At 39.8% G+C, this 12,474-nt stretch overlaps 1 long non-coding RNA gene across 1 annotated transcript; it reads left to right on the top strand.

Moving 5' to 3' along the window:
* The first annotated feature begins 10,289 nt into the window (after positions 1 to 10,289).
* On the top strand, positions 10,290 to 11,945 carry LOC130428317 (uncharacterized). The gene is made up of 3 exons (XR_008907439.1): positions 10,290 to 10,737; positions 10,996 to 11,311; positions 11,555 to 11,945. It is a non-coding gene; the product is annotated as an uncharacterized LOC130428317 (long non-coding RNA).
* Positions 11,946 to 12,474: the final 529 nt, after the last annotated feature.

The raw sequence follows: 12,474 nt of genomic DNA, 5'->3' as shown, positions 1-12,474 counted from the left end.
CAAACACATAACAAGGTACTTTGTATATTGCAAACAATTAGTCACATGACATAATCACCTTATTGCATACAGAAACCTCAAAGGAAAAAGCTGTTATAAAATACCTGATTTGTAACTCTTATATAACCCAATATGGGGGACTTAAAAAAAAAGAGGACTCTGTCTTTAAAGGACTTAGTCCCAGAAGTCCATGAAGCGAACTGAAATGAGACTGTGTAGCCTTGCGGAGGATTTCCTAATTGTGTCACCTTCTGCTCCTGTTGACTGGTGACAGAGACGCAATGAATCTCGGGATATCCAAGGCTGTGGAGGATATATTCGTTCTATCCTTAAAACCCTGCAGAAATAAGCATTTTGAGGCTGCATTTGAAACTGTCTTCGAATTGGGACGGCCTAACCAGCCTTTAGTGGAGCTGCTGTGACACAATTGGTCTTAAAATGCAGCCTTCAAAGGACTCAGACCTACGCCTTGGGCAAGGCGATGGTTTTCGTTTATATTTGTGCATCATTATTCACCATCGACTGGCATTGGCCACTAGGCGTCAGTGTCCAACCAATACAAGAGTCGAAGAAGAAGTGGTTCATTGTGTACGCTGTCTGAAAAGCATTTAGCAGTGATAGTGGCAAGTAAATATCACTTTTATATATTGAGTTGTTTAGTACAGAAAAACATGTTATTTATTGAGAATTCAGTCAGAAATGCATATGATAAACCTGACGCTATCACAGAGTGTAGTATATGCAGCTAATGGTTTAGTCCAGTATTCCCCTGCGTTGTTAAAATAATTGGTATGGCCCTTTTAAGGACGGCGCCAAATAAAGAGTAAAAAGACTTGAGAACAGCTCGGTGTTTTTGGTGTCTTCTATTAACATGCAGATTAATAAGAAAGAACACAACATGGTGTCAGAAGTGGGATTATAAGGTTAAAACACACGCCGCTACAGAAAAAAAAAAAGACCACGGCAAGAGGATCGGAAAACATGGAAACACTGCATCCGCCACCATCTTTAGCTTTGACGGGGAACTTGGCTGAAAACTGGCGTAAGTGGGAGCAAAGATTCAATTTATATCTCACTGCCTCTGGACTGTCGAATAAAGATGATTCGAGAAAGATCGCTGTGTTGTTACATTGCGTTGGTGAAGAGGCCCTAGACATTTATAACTCGCTAGAAATCGAGTATGCTGACCCACAAAACAAACGATTGTCAGAGGTTCTCGATGCATTTCAGAAGTATTGTGCACCGCGGAAAAATACTGTTTTTGAGCGACATCAATTTTGGGCTCACAAATTCGCTGAACATGCGGGCATTGATAAGTTTGTTACAGAGTTGAGAAACAAAGCGCGCACGTGCGAATTCACCGTGACGGAAGATCTCATGATACGAGACAAGATTGTATTCAGTATAACGGACGCAGGACTGCGTGAACGTCTGCTGTCAATCTCAGATCTAACTCTAGCAAAGACTATCGATATATGCAGGGCCAAAGAGGTCACAAAAGCGCAAGCGATTGCAATGGCTACGACAGCAGAAACACAGTATGTGAACGCCCTTACAAAGAAGTGGGCTGCACACAAAATGAACAAAACAACAGTAAAAAAACAAACCCCAAAATCATCTAGAGGACAAACAAAGCCTTGTAGCAGATGCGGACGCATACACATGCCAAGACAGTGCCCTGCCTATAATGAGGTGTGTAAAAAATGCGGCAAAAAGAACCACTTTGCGGTGATGTGCATGTCAAAAGTTAACATGGACACACTTGATGTAGAAACAGAGTTGGATGACATAAACACTTTGTTCATAGGGACTGTACAAAAGGCAAACAAGTCTGATACAGGCTGGCACACAAAGTTGTGTGTAGGAGGCACAGTCGTAGAGTTTAAGCTCGACACAGGCGCTGAAGCCAATGTCCTACCAAAAAGAATCATTGACAAGCTGCAAACTCCTGTGAGAGTGCAGAAAACAGAAACAGTGCTGATATCGTATGGTGGCACTCGTATCAAACCAGAAGGTGTTATCAAGCTACAAGTGCAGTTTAAAAATAAAACCACCGACATGATGTTTTATGTTACCACTGCATCAGACACGGCCCTCCTTGGAAGACAGGGATGCGTTCAGCTGGACCTCATTAGAAAAGTGGAGGTCCTCACTACGTCACCACCCACGACAAAGACAGAGCTTTTCGAACGTTATGCTTCTGTGTTTCAGGGTCTAGGTCAGTTTCCAGGACTGCATCATATACACACCGATCCTACAGTCCCACCTGTAATACATGGCTGTAGAAAGATTCCGTTTGCGGTGCATGATCGACTTTGTGCAACATTGGATGATCTAGTGAAAAGAGGAGTGATTAGCAAAGTTACTAAGCCCACAGCATGGGTCAGCAGTTTGTGTATCACGGAAAAGAAAAACGGCAGCCTCAGAGTTTGTCTGGACCCTAAAGACTTGAACAAGGCCATTCTACGCCAGCATTACGCAATACCAACCCTTGAAGACATACGGTGTAAACTGGCGGGCAAAAAACTGTTCACCATTCTAGACGAAAAGGATGGATATTGGCAACTTAAACTGGATGAGGAATCAGCAAACCTATGTGCTTTCAACACGCCGTGGGGCAGGTATCGTTTTCACCGCATGCCGTTTGGCATCAAATCGGCGAGTGAAGTATTTCAGCGTCTGAACTCTGAGAGCTTTGGGGACATCGACGGTGTCTTCATGGTGGCTGACGACATGATTATAGCAGCGTCTTCCAAAGCAGAACATGACGCCATCCTTGAAAAAGTGATGAAGAGAGCCGTAGCTCTTAACGTCAAGTTCAACAAAGACAAGCTACAGTACATGGTCAGTGAGGTGACTTATTTAGGCCACAGAATCACAAGCGAAGGAGTGAAACCAGATGATAACAAAGTGTTAGCAATCAAGCAGTTTCCTCCTCCTACTGACAGGAAAGCACTCCAACGCCTGTTAGGAATGATTCGCTACCTGGCTAACTACATACCCAATGAAGCCACTATCACTGCCCCACTCAGACTTCTCCTAAGAAAAGACGTAACCTGGCAGTGGCAACAGGAGCAGCAGACAGCACTAGAGCAACTACAAACTGCCATAACAACAGCCCCAGTGCTGAGATACTTTGATCCGACAGAGCCTGTTGAGGTACAGGCGGATGCCTCGAAAGATGGTTTGGGAGCTGCATTGCTGCAAAGACAACAGCCCATAGCATATGCTTCAAGAGCACTATCTGTGGCAGAAAAGAACTACGCCCAGATAGAAAAGGAGCTCCTAGCCATAGTATTTGCTCTGAAAAAATTTCATCAGTACGTCTACGGTGTTCCTGTCAGAGTCCAGTCGGATCACAAACCTCTGGAGGCAATCCTCACCAAGCCCATCGGAGCCGCACCAGCGCGTCTCCAGAGAATGCTGCTACAGATACAAAGGTATGACATTCATGTTGTTTACACTCCAGGAAATCAGATGCTGATTGCAGACACACTGTCAAGAGCATACATCCAGGCTGACGAAGCGGAGAGCCTTGACCTGAGTGAAGAGAAGGTAATCTACGCACTGAATGCAGACTCACTTGATAGCAACATTATGTGCAAGATTCAACACGCCACACAGACAGATCAAGAACTGTGTCTGATAAAGAAGCTGCACGAGGAAGGATGGCCTGATAGAAAGAAAAACGTCCCACTAGCTGCTCATGCCTACTGGCCAGTAAGACACACAATCAGCATAAATGATGGGCTAATCATGAAAGACGATCGCATCATCATCCCTCGTGCGCTGCGATCAGATGTGCTGAATCGACTTCATGCTGCGCATCAGGGTATTCAACGGTCTCTAGCTCATGCCCGATCATGTATTTACTGGCCAGGCCTCAGTGATTCTGTATCCCGACTGGTGGAGGCCTGCAGTTCATGCCAGGAGAACTTTCCTGATAACCAGAAAGAACCACTTATTTCACATTCAGTTCCAGAAGGGCCCTGGCAGAAAATTGCTGCTGACATCTTTGATTTTCAAGGACAAGCGTTTCTCCTGATAGTCGACTATTTCTCCAAATTCCCAGAAGTCCTGCAGCTACCAGATAAAACAACAGGGTCTGTGATAGTACATTTCAAGACTGTTTTTGCAAGGCACGGAGTGCCGGAGATTCTAATTGCGGATCATGTACCCTTTGCCAGTGCTGAAATGGCTCAATTTGCCCATAGCTGGGGTTTTGCCATCAAACACTCCAGCCCCAATTATCCTCAATCCAATGGTATGGCTGAGAGAGCCGTAAAGACTGTTAAAGCCATGCTGAAAGCTGCTGCTCAGTCAGGCACCGACCCCTACCTTGCATTACTGGCTCTCCGCAACACGCCTATTACTGGTCTCAAATACTCTCCTGCTCAGATCCTTATGGGTCGTGTTCTTCGCTCCAACTTACCAGCAAGTAAAGCTGTACTGCGACCTTCAACGCCCAGATGTGTCCAGGAGGAACTACAACATCGTCAGTTGCAGCAGAAGAGGTGGTATGACAGAACAGCTGCTCTACTACCAACCTTGCAGAGGGGACAGAGGGTACACATGAAAAATAAAAACTCTTGGAAACCTGCAACAGTGGTCAGAGTCAGAGACGAACCGCGTTCTTACGATGTGATCACACCATCAGGTACAACCTACCGCAGGAACAGACGGCACCTCAGGCCTGACAGATCAGCAAACAATGAGCCACAAACTGACTGTTCCATTTACACTGATGATGACCTGAATGACAATGTGATAACAGAACAGGTAGATCCTCAAAACTTGGAAAGGAGTTCGGGACTCACAAGAGCTGGACGCAACATCAGGCGACCAGTGAGGTTCAATGATTATTTGCTGACATAGAGTAGTATTCATGTCACTTGTTCATAACAGATGTTTATTAAACTGTTCCATAAGTGTTTATGCTACTGTTTACGGTTAATGTTTATGTTACTCCTCATAAGATGTGTTTCATTCACATGTATAAGGGCTACAGTAGTTGTACTGTTATTATCTCCAGTTATGCCATTATTACTGTTTGAGCTAAAGGGGGGAGATGTAGTATATGCAGCTAATGGTTTAGTCCAGTATTCCCCTGCGTTGTTAAAATAATTGGTATGGCCCTTTTAAGGACGGCGCCAAATAAAGAGTAAAAAGACTTGAGAACAGCTCGGTGTTTTTGGTGTCTTCTATTAACATGCAGATTAATAAGAAAGAACACAACACAGAGTACATAGGAACATTTTCTACTACTTTCAATATACAATAAATGAAGAATTGCATTAACTAAATCATTTTACTTTAAGTTCTCAACCTATAAACTTATTTGTCTTCACAATATTTTTTTACAATGAATGCAATTGACACATCTGTAATCTCCTGCACTGGAACATAACCAAGTACTTGATTTCACACCAGTTGATACATTTTTCCTACATTCTCGAATTCCTTGGTTTGATGTTTTTTTGTGACAATGGCATAATCAAAGAGCACGTAGATATTGTTTTTACACCCAATCAGAGCTGATCCTTCCTATGCGCAAACTACACAAGTTTCTTACGGCCTATGCACAACCACTTAGGTACAGAATCAAAAATACTGTAAACCACACGCTATTTTTAGTACTCGAGGAATCAACTTAAAGTGGCTGTCTGTAAGAATGGCCTCTTTGTCGCTATCTCTGTTTGTAAATGCTACTGCAGGTGATGTGCAGAGTTATTTTCTTTACATGAGTTGTGATTGGGCATTGCTCAACTGCATAGATGAGTCAACATGATAGATGATATAACAAGAAACAAATAAGAACATAACCAGTCCCAAATAGCGCAAAACTGTAATTTTGGCAGCGATTTGTTTTGTTATTTATCATGGAAACCCCCGTGATGGCAACCGGACAGAAGATCCTCGAAAGTGACCGCGGGTCTCAAATACTGACAGGTTCGGTCATACATTATATCATTTTACACCATACAAATATTTATATATACATAAACTATACGCAAAGCCTTGCCATCATGTCTGGGAAATGGGTCCGTAAAATCGCAGTCTACTGTGAGCTGAAAGGATTTAAAACAGATGCAGACATGACTTTATTTCTTCTAAACAGGTAGGACATTTCAATATTTCAATAGATAACACAAAATCCGTTGCTCCCTTGTTGTGTTAATACAGACAGATACAGTTTCATAGGTTGTTCTTTTTGTCTTTATGTTCATTAAGATAAATGTAATGTAAGCTCTTTTCAAACAGGATTAGTATTATCTGAGGACCTTGTGTGATTTAGAAATGACCTCGTCACATCTGTATTTCATGTGGCATGAAATATCATGGATAGTTGAGCAGTGCCCAACCACAACTCATGCAAAGAACATACCTCCGAACATCACCTGCAGTAGCAATTACAAACTGAGATGGTGACAAAGAGGCCAATCCTATGTAGTGCCGCGTTAACAACAAACACAACAAATATATTAAAATGATAACCCTTTCAATGAGGTGCCATTAGTTAATGCATTAGCCAACATCAATTAACAATGAACAATACCTTTACAGCATTTATTAATATTAATGATTGTTAATTTCAGCATTTATTCATACATTATTAAAATCAAATATGGTCACTGTTAACAATAACATTTTGTTATTTGTCACGGTTCGCAAAAGGACTCAGATGCAGGCAAGTCAAAACCAGTTTATTTGCACAACGTCAACCAGTTCAAACAATAAATCGGCAGGGCACTCCTGACGGGAACAAAGTAGACACGGCCGGCAATAACCTCCGTGAGAGAGAAGACAGGCAGGGAAATCCAAACCGAAACACCGGTACTCCGTAATATAAGACACCGTGAGTGAATAATCCAACTGAAATCCAAATAAGGAACACGAGAACCAAAAGAGAGCCGTAAGGGAAAAATAAATCCAAACCGGCTCACAGGCTGCCTCGATCCTATGTTGGAATAGAAGAACAGGTAAACTCCAGGTACAAACAGCAAAAAACGGTACAAACAATTTACATCGCCACACGGAGAGAATGGCAAAACGAGCTGAAATAGAGGGAACACAAATGGTGAGGGAAATCAACAACACTAAGAGCCTAAATGGGGTACCAGACGTGAGACAAAGGCAAAAGACAAAACACAGCAAACTGGATAAGAATAAACCCAAAAATAAAATAAAACAACAGGCAAAGCCTGACAGTTATTTACCTCTCTACAGGTTGAGTCAGTGTAAGATCACAGACGAAGGTTGTGTTGCTCTGACTTCAGCTCTGAGATCAAACCCCTCACACCTGAGACATCTGGATCTGTGTGATAATAATGTAGGAGATTCAGGAGTGAAGCTGATCTCTACTGTACTGGAGAATTCTCACTGTAAACTGGAGAAACTTGGGTAAGAATGTTGGGTAAGAATCTGATGCTCAGACAGAAATCACATAGATTATAGTGAGACTATATGGAGACTACAACATCTGTAATGATTCATTCCATGTCAAATCAACACAAATTTGCATATTTCCCTGTTCAATGAAGCAAAAAACATTGAAAGTGTTTAAATCCAAAATATTAAATGCCACTAATAAAAAGTAACTGAGTATTCCATTCATTTGTAGAAACGGGTAAAAATGACAATGTTTACATGAAATTTGAAGCCATATTAGATGGGTTGAGAAACGATGAGAAATATGCCAGCATCTTAATTTATTTTTTTCATAGATTTGTATATCTTTATTTAAAATCTGTTAACTTTAGCAATCCTTGGTACATTTTATGCCAATGGTGACAGTTCGAAGATGTGATAAATTACATTTGGTGTTAACTGGATCTGTCTAAAAATAAACTGAGATATTCAGGTTTATTCTTGGACAGTTCCAGCCTGTAATGTCCTGTAGATTCTTGTGCTCAACCAGCTTTTATTTTGAGAACTACATTTTAAGGCCCCATAATGTTCAGTCCTAGACGAGATTCAGTCCCTTCATGAGGAAACTGTTAAAATGTACACATTTCAGTCATTAAAAACCATACATGGGTCAATTTGTACAAATCTGGCACTTCATCTTTCTTAAAGAGGAATGTCTGTAGAACACATAATGTGGAAACTAGAAATTTTTGTATCACAACAACTGCATCGAACATAACCATTTCAGTGTGTTTTTGCTCTTTTCAGTTACTGTCATAGATTATTGGGTTGAGGCGCATTGACTGCTCTCAATATTTAAATTGTCAAATTCTATATATGTGTTGAGGCGCATTGTCTGCTCTCAATATTTAAATTGTCAAATCCTATATTTGTTTGAGCTTCAGAGAAATTTGGGATAATTGCTCTGTATGTTATTATCTTCAAAATGAGGTGTTTCCCATTCATTACTTAGACTTTGCCGGCCTGCCACAGTCTAATTTATTTTGCCATAGTTTCAAAATGAACCGGAAATCTTCCTTCACTTTTCATAATAAGATAACAATGTCTACTTTGCAATCTTTTGCAGTGTTGTTTCTGAATCGGCAAATCATGCATCACACAGTTACTCGGACCCACACACACAGGCATGCACTAACTAGTTAGAATCAAAGTATATGCAGTTTGATATTACATACATTTCTGTATCGCAAACAAAACACATAGCTTACATTCTTTATGTGCGAGCTCAAGTTCAAAGTCTACTTCAGATGCAATTGGAACCAATTATTTATGTTATTTTTATTAAACAATATGTGGTAGTTGAACGTTCTTTAATCAATAGGCTCTATATATCACGTTGATTAATTCAATTGTTCTGTGTGTGCTATTAACATGGTAGAATTGAGTAACAAATAAGGCTTTCTGTATTAATGCGCATTATGCCAAACAGATAATCATGTCCGTCATGAAGATAATGAAAACATTTTAATTACAAAACTGAAATGAAAAATTATGTTTATAAAACTATGACAAGATTGAGTAAAAAATGAAGTGAACACTGTTAGATTATTAAAAGTTTACAATCTTTGATTGTGAAAATATATTTAGAAGATGTAAATTTACCTGTTTCACCTTATTTCATATTTGAATTTGAAATTTTTCAAGCTGAGTGCTCTGATATTGTGAAATTGGAATCATTTGAATTTAAAATTTTATGTTGGAATTTAAATTGATTATATTTTGACTACGCTGCAGCGAATCGATTTACATTTATTTGTATTAGTGTTTTTCACAATACATATAGTTTCAAAGCAGCTTGAATTTGTCTACATAAATATTTTGAGTGATCTTTTATCAGAGGTGACTGTCTAAGTTATCTAAATGTACAGTTTTAAGATAATACAAATCATGCTACTATAGCTAATATCATGTATTAATTTAGAGAAGGAAACAATGAGCTAATTAAAGTAATTATTTCAAGTTGGGAACACAATGATTATATTATAAGAAAATTTTGCATTGGTGCATGTATGATGCTAAAACAGTTGACTGGTGAAGTGGAGTGCTCCTTATTGACAGGTATTGTTTTTTTCAAAAGCTTCCAAAGACTGATTTAACTAAGCCTATGCTGAAAATAATATACTCTGTATATACTCTGTATTTCTTATGACATGCTAAAAGAAAAGCACATAAAATATATTTTATTATTTTATTTAATCAAAGAGTGGAGACTGATCTCTGGTATGTAGTTAATGTTTTGAATGTTGCCTTTTTGCTGAGAAAACATGGTAGCCACATGCAGAGATATATTGCCATTACAGCACCAAGGACAAGAAAAATGGAGAGCGAGGAGGCTCCTTAAACTTCCAGCGGTTGAAATTGAGAGAAACCAAGCTAGTCACACAGAAGATTGTTGATCATGCACTGTTGAATTTTGTGACCCAGAGTCTACAACCCTTTAGTGTGGTGGACCAGCCATCGTTTCAAGCTTTCTTGCATGAACTTCAGCCTGACGCCTCTCTCATGTCAAGGACCACTTTGCGACGTAAGATGGATGTGGCAGCACTTGAAATGAAGAAAAATATGAAAATGTCGGAGATCGATTTCATAGCAACGACAACAGATTGTTGGAGTTCAAGGAGATGAGGTTTCATCAGTGTCACTGGCCACTGGGTTGATCCCAACAGTCTGGAGAGGTGCTCAGTAGCACTAGCATGCAGGCAGCTCAAAGGTCCACACTTTTGATGTTTTAGCTTGCACACTAAATTACATACATTCTGAATTCGGCATACAGAACAAGCTTGTTCGAACTACTACAGACAATGGGTCAAATTTTTTAAAGGCATTACGTATATACGGAGAGCAAGATGAGAACAACATCTCTGCTTCAGGTGAGGCTGAAGATGATGAGATCAATGACGAGATATGTGATGATAATGAGGATGTGGATGGTGTTGAGGTGGACTTTGTAGAGCTCACAACTGTTTTAGATGAAGATGATGGCTTACAATTCCAACTTCCGAAACATCATCGATGTGCCTGCCACTTATTAAACTTGGTTTCCACGGTGGACGCAGCAAAAGCCTGTTCAAATGAAGCTTACAAGAAGCTGTCCCGATCAGCATTCTCTAAGTGTCATGCACTATGGAATAAGTGTGGCAGATCTGCTGCTACAGAGATTATAGAAGACGCTTGCAAAATTCAGCTGATCCGTCCCAACGCAACAAGATGGAATTCCTTATTTCTCGCCATTGAGAGAATGCTTCGAATAATAAAAAATCAGGGAGAGGGGGCTATCAGAACCGTCTGCTCTTCACTTAAGTTGCCAATGTAAGTGCTGTTGATGTTTTTTTTTCTTTTAATTTCTTTAAATTCATGTTCCAGTAATGTTAATTGTAAAACTGCTTTTTTTGATGCATTTCTTTGAATAGTTGCTTGACTACTCCATGCTCAGTAAGGATTGGATAGGAGTAGATACAGTTCAGGGAGAAATAAAAGAATTTATCTCCTGAGGGCCTAGTTATTCCACTGTTTGTAAAATTATAATGACATGAAATGATTCATTGTTGTCGTTTCAATGTCTGATAGGTTGAGTCCAGTTTAAATTATCCTTGTGGAGGAGTATGCCAGAACCATGAGCCCCGTTGCCAAAGCCCTCAACATTCTTCAGGCTGAAATTGATGTTGAGATGATATGGCTTCTGCCTACTCTGACCCTCCTCATCTCGAAACTTGACCGAATTGGCATTACCTCCAGGTACTGCAAACCTCTGGTTGATTCCCTCCAAAAGGCCTGCAGCAGCCCTTTGGAGACATGCTGGTGGAGCCAGAGTTAATTGCGGCTGCAATCCTTGTCCCGAAATTTAAAACATCCTTGACATCAGATGAAAACATTGTCAAACTAGGTAAGATTATTTTATTTTTGAAAAGTGTCATTAGTTAAAGATTCAGAGAAACTAAGCCAAATGTTATTTCGTTTTTAAAGATATCCAACTAAAATTGTATCTTGACATTCTCAATTTGTTTAGGTTCGTTTTAAATGCACATCGGAAATACATGGGGCAATACTGTTCTTTTGATATTTTAATCTGGAGAACTGTATGATTACAGTGAAGTTTTGATTCTAAGCATGGTAATGTCCATTTCAGGCCTGGACTACATCAAGGACCATCTGGAGGAAGAGACTTTGAATCATCTGCCAGTTGTTGGTTCCAGTGGCTCTGAGGAAGAGGACTTCTTTGCGAGCATGAAGCCTACTCATGGTCAGGAAGGTATCAAGCAGTTAGATGGCTACCTTGCCTGCAAAGCTGATGACAAAATAATTATCAAGTCCTTCCCATCAATCTGTAAGTTGTCTTAGAAGCTCAATACTGCTTTACCCGCCTCTGCAGCTTGTGAACGTCTTTTAAGCACAGCAGGGCTTATTTTCATCCCAGGAGGGCAAGAATGGACTCAAACAACTTTGAGAATCAGCTCCTTCTCAAGCTGAATAAAAGATATTGCAACTTTAGTTAGATTGTTAATTAAGATCATCAGTGCCATACCGTGCTAGCATGCTCACCAAAGCATCTTATACATTCAAGTACCCACAAAATGTTTCTCTTTTGTTCCATTGCAAGTTTAAGTTTAAAAATAAACGTGGATTACTGTTACAAATAAATGTTAATCTGAAACTGCCTGCTCTCAAGTCTTGTTATTTAATTTTGTTCTGAAGGAAATTGTTTGGCTTCAAGGTTTTGGGTTTATGTAATTTTAATAGACATCAGTGTCTGTCTGACTAATGAATGTAATTTTATTAATAGATTGGTGTGCCAAGAATGACATTAGAGTCTTCACATAGACTTAGTTAAGCAAGAGTCTTGTGACAAAAAAGAGAATAGGACATTATAGCCATAAAGAAAAATAGTACTTGGATACTTGAGTACATTTGAAGGCAAATACTTTTGTACTTTTACTCAAGTGAAAGTTAAAAGACAGCACTACTTAAACTGGCCTTAAAATTTAAGATAAAACTTCCAAACGGGGCCCTCAACATTCTCTCCCGACATAAATGTAACTCTCTACGAAT

Source organism: Triplophysa dalaica, chromosome 1 (assembly GCF_015846415.1).
Source record: "Triplophysa dalaica isolate WHDGS20190420 chromosome 1, ASM1584641v1, whole genome shotgun sequence".
NCBI lineage: Eukaryota > Metazoa > Chordata > Actinopteri > Cypriniformes > Nemacheilidae > Triplophysa > Triplophysa dalaica.
This window is presented reverse-complemented; position numbering and strand designations above follow the sequence as displayed.